The sequence below is a fragment of the Sapajus apella genome, unplaced genomic scaffold (genome assembly GCF_009761245.1).
Source record: "Sapajus apella isolate SASKATOON/1434 unplaced genomic scaffold, GSC_monkey_1.0 scaffold95, whole genome shotgun sequence".
NCBI classification, from domain to species: Eukaryota; Metazoa; Chordata; class Mammalia; order Primates; family Cebidae; genus Sapajus; species Sapajus apella.
Genome location: NW_022437035.1, coordinates 1,243,214 through 1,248,196, shown reverse-complemented (window position 1 = coordinate 1,248,196; position 4,983 = coordinate 1,243,214). Strand labels below are relative to the sequence as shown.

General features: G+C 48.3%; 1 non-coding gene and 1 pseudogene across 1 annotated transcript; both read right to left on the bottom strand.

Moving 5' to 3' along the window:
• Positions 1–314: 314 nt before the first annotated feature.
• On the bottom strand, positions 315–385 carry TRNAG-GCC. Its single transcript has one exon. It is a non-coding gene; the product is annotated as a tRNA-Gly (tRNA).
• A 2,846-nt stretch (positions 386–3,231) lies between these two features.
• Positions 3,232–3,620, bottom strand: LOC116535507 (annotated as a pseudogene).
• Between the last annotated feature and the right edge of the window lie 1,363 nt (positions 3,621–4,983).

Sequence of the window (4,983 nt, the reverse complement as noted above, 5' to 3'; positions counted from 1 at the left end):
CCAGCTACTCAGGAGGCTGAGGCAGGAGAATTGCCTGAACCCGGGAGACGGAGGTTGCGGTGAGCCGAGATCGCGCCATTGCACTCCAGCCTGGGTTCAGGCAATTCTCCTGCCTCAGCCTCCTGAGTAGCTGGGATTACAGGCACGCGCCACCATGCCCAGCTAATTTTTTGTATTTTTTTTTTAGTAGAGACGGGGTTTCACCATGTTGACCAGGATGGTCTTGATCTCTTGACCTCGTGATCCACCCGCCTCGGCGTCCCAAAGTGCTGGGATTACAGGCTTGAGCCACCGCGCCCGGCCAACGAGACTGCTGCATTGGCCGGGAATCGAACCTGGGCCTCCCGCATGGCAGGCGAGAATTCTACCACTGAACCACCAATGCGCGTGATATTCTTAAGTTGACATTGAAACATGCTGTTTCACATTAAATTTAAGACATGCAGCTGGGCGCGGTGGCTCACGCCTGTAATCCCAGCACTTTGGGAGGCCGAGGCGGTTGGATCACAAAGTCAGGAGTTTGAGACCGGCCTGGCCAACATAGTGAAACCCCGTCTCTACTAAAAATACAAAAATTAGCCAGGTGTGGTGGCACACACCTGTAATCCTAGCTACTCAGGAGGCTGAGGCAGGAGAATTGCTTGAACCCAGAAGTCAGAGGTTGCAGTGAATCAAGATCTTGCCACTGCACTCCAGCCTGGGGAACAGAGTGAGACTTCATCTCAGGAAAAAATAAAATTAAAAAATAAATACATAAATTTAAGATATGCAAATTTATGTAGAGAAAATAAATGTTATCTATCCTATAATGTTCTTTCACCTAATTAGTATTTAATTATATGCATTTCTTTTAAATTATAAAATATGTGTTTATTTTGTCTTTTGATATTGACAAAATTGTTTGGATATTCTTGTGTTCTCAAGTCTGTATCTGCCTCCCCTGCCTTATTTCTTATGTTTTGCCACAGTTAACCCATTGTACTTCTTTGTAATCAAACAGTTTGCGGGGAGGGGGAAGGGGCTTATTGAATGTCTAAAAAATAAGCTTAAAGTGTTTGTTACCCAAAGCTTGGTACATTTGTAAACTCTGATTACATATGTGATGTTAATACTCTCAGTGAATTGTTATTGTTTGCAAAAATGCACTGGGCAGTAACATTTTGTGATAAATCCTACTGGGAGCAAGTGAGCTACACAATATAGCTTAGGTGTGTAGTAGGCTATGCCATCTAGCTTTGTGTGAGTACACTCTGTGATGTCTGCACAATGACAAAACTACCCCATGATGCATTTGTCAGAATCCCTGTCATTAAGCAATGCATGACGATACTGCCAACCACCTACGCTGCAATCAAGTTAGGGAAAAGTCCCCCTGAATTCACGTGAATCGCACCAAGCTAGACCCGGATCAGCACTCTGAGGACAACTGTGGAAGACCCTCCCTACAGGTGACCTTAAAGTAATGATTTCCCAGACCGATTCTCAGGCCCCAGAAGCAGATGGCATTTTATAGTAGACAACTTTTCTCAAGATCATGGATCAAGAAACTTCACTTCCACCCATTTTCTCACATAGGGCCTCCTTGTCCAAAAAGCAGAAAACAGAAGAACCTCTTCCTTTTAATGAATCCTCCTCTTTCTCTGGTCATTTATTTATTAAAAAGCTGGCTGGAGATTGCTTGTCTCAATCCCCTCCTATGATTGTCCCTGGGATCTGCACTCTGGGTTCTGTTTCAGATTGTGCCTCATTCTTAGTAACCCTTACTGTTTTCTCAACAGGTCAGAAACAGAACTGACACCCCGTTAACACCAACTCTCCAAGTCCTGTCCACTTTAATCAGTCTGACTGCTGGTTATGTCAACATCCAGATCATGCCGAAGAACTTGAACCAATTTTCATTCCTACCAACGCTAGGACTCGGTGGGTCCACTAGGAAAAATGGGTATGTGACAGCTTGTGACATCCACAACTGAGAAAACAATATTACTTTACTTTTTTTTTTGGTAGATTAATTGGACATGGACAAACCTCTATGGAAACTCAAGGACTGTCCTGTGCTCAGGTAGTCATTAGAAGGAAATCTACCGAGCGCAGTGGCTCACCCCTGTAATCCCAGCACTTTGGGAGGCGGAGGTGGGTGGATCGCTGAAGCTCAGGAGTTTGAGACCAACCTGGGCAACATGGTGAAACCCTGTCTCTACAAAAAAATTAGTAGGGTGTGGTGGTGCTTGCCTGTGGTCTCACCTACTCAGGAGGCTGAAGTAGAAGAATCGCTTGACCCCAGGAGGTGGAGGATGCAGTGAGCCATGATCACACCACTGCACTCCAGCCTGGGCCACAGAGCAAGACCCTGTCTCAAAAAACAAAAAGGAAATTTTCCGTTTGTTTTAAAAACAGGTATGGTGCTAAATGATATATTAGTGACACAGCAAGAGGATGTTACAGTTGAATCCTGTGATTTGGTTCCGCAGGTGGCATCCTCAAGCCTCCCGTGAAGGTTATAAAAGGTTCTGGCACTGACTCTGATGGTACAAATGCTTGCCAAATCACCGGATGTTACAGTAAGCTCACAAGCCACCCTTGTATAACATGGGATAGCGTATCTGCTCTCTTCATTAGACTGCCGAACACCGGACATTACATGTACGTAGACTAAATATCTGGATGATCTGGTCACATGACAAAACCAAGCCACATATGTGCCAAGGCCAGACTGCAGGCCTCCTATATCAGATGTTTTGCACCGCATTCTTCTCCTACAGACTGAGAAAGACACGTGGAAGATGGACGTGTGCAGATGCCTACGTGATAGATGACAAGACACCAGCCCCCAACATTTTATTTCCTCTCTTGGGGAAGGTGGGGGAGGGGAGCTTTCCCAGGCACATCAACCTAAGGGAGGGGTGGTTGCCTCCAGCAGTGAGGGGCTGGAAGAGCCAATCAGATCATTTGGAAGGAAGGGTTCGTTCTTGTCCGCTTCAGGCCCTGGGCTGCAGGTGTGCTGGCAGGGGTCACTCCCCTTGGGGTGGCAGCTCCTGCAGCAGAGGCACAAGGAGGTACCTGCTGGTGTTCACAGACAGGAGGGGGCAGGTGCCCTGAGTGAGGGGGAGAAGGCTGGGGTGGCTGACCCCACGCCGGCACCTGCCCAGGTGATCAGTTTCATGAGGCCTGGCTGGTGGACTCCTCCAGGGAAGGGCTGGAGGGTCCCTTAGCAGCTCTCCATATGATGGCTGGAGCTTTAAATGCACATCTCAAACTGACTCTTCACTGCCCACCGACTTATCTTCTGGGCTATTGTGCAGGTGGTTCTGGCCGGCTTCCATGGGGGGTTCATCACTGGCAGGGCTGGTGACCCCGGGAATGGCGGGCAGATCCCTCCAGGGTGTTTTGGTCACAAGTGAATTCCAACACTCCATCAGGAATTTCAGGTCATTGGTGATCTTGGCACCTCCCGGGGTGGTACTGAAGAGCTTGCTGCCGGAAGGTGAGGGGTGAGTCGGGGGTCATGCTGTAGTCCCCGGTGGGGTGAGTGGGAGCTGCACGCCTTTGCTGAGCACCACTTGGTGAGTGGCGGGGATAGCCAGACCTGGGGTCTGGCTGCAGCTTCTGCCCCCAGACATGATCTCCTGTGCGCTGCACCCTCAAACCTCTCATGGCCCTCAGGGCATTTATCATAATGATATTTATATACTCTGCTATAAATAACAGAGCAAAGGGACCTGCAGCATATTCGCTGTTAAAGCCCAAAATGAATTCTGATTCTGCCTCTGGGAGGTAGGGTGGTTTCTGCCAGTGTGGAAATTAAACCATATTGTGGCCAGAGGTTATGATGGTAGGAACAGGCAGAGAAATTCTTACGTTCTGAGGAGTATATACAAATTAGACAAACCACTTATTTATTTATTTATTTGAGACTAAGTCTCACTCTGTTGCCCAGGCTGGAATGTAGTGGCGTGATCTTGGCTCACCACAGCCTCCGCCTCATGGGTTCAAGCGATTCTCCTGCCTCAGCCTCCCAAGTAGCTGGAACTACAGGCATGTACCACCACGCCTGGCTACTTTTTGTATTTTATAGTAGATACGAAGTTTCACCTCATTGGACAGGCTGGTCTTGAACTCCTGACCTCGTGATCTGCCCGCCTCGGCCTCCCAAAGTGCTGGGGTTACAAGCGTGAGCCACCATGCTCCTAACCACTCATTCATAGGACTGACGGGAGGATAATAGCTACAGTGACTTCATGTGAGATTCTTCGGGTCACTCCGCATAGTGCACCGATTAGTGCGTATTTTGAATTAGATGCTCATCCTGATCAAAGGATAGACAACTAGGCTTGATGTGGCTAATATAAACAGGAGGCTTATGTTAAGATTAACTATAGAGAGTGGAGTGTGGCCGGGCGCGGTGGCTCACGCCTGTAATCCCAGCACTTTGGGAGGCCGAGGCGGGTGGATCACGAGGTCAAGAGATCGAGACCATCCTGGTCAACATGGTGAAACCCCGTCTCTACTAAAAATACAAAAATTAGCTGGGCATGGTGGCACGTGCCTGTAATCCCAGCTACTCAGGAAGCTGAGGCAGGAGAATTGCCTGAACCCAGGAGGCGGAGGTTGCGGTGAGCCGAGATCGCGCCATTGCACTCCAGCCTGGGTAACAAGAGCGAAACTCCGTCTCAAAAAAAAAAAAAAAAAAAAAGAGAGTGGAGTGTGGGGAGAGGGATTCTTTGAGTTCGGCAATAGTGCTAGAGTTGGAGCAATAATGTATGGGGTGTATTTCTATACATTGTTGTACATTATGCAACAACGTGTACAAAGTTTTATCGCATCTGTGGCTTTTATTGCTGAGTGCCCCCTGACTTCCTGGTGGTGGGGTCCCCACTGCTCCCAAAGCTCCCAGGCTCCTGTGTCTCTTTCTCCCAATTCCTTTCTAGCCATACTTCTGGCTCGATTCAGCTGTGGATAGACCCAGTCCCTACTTCTAGAATC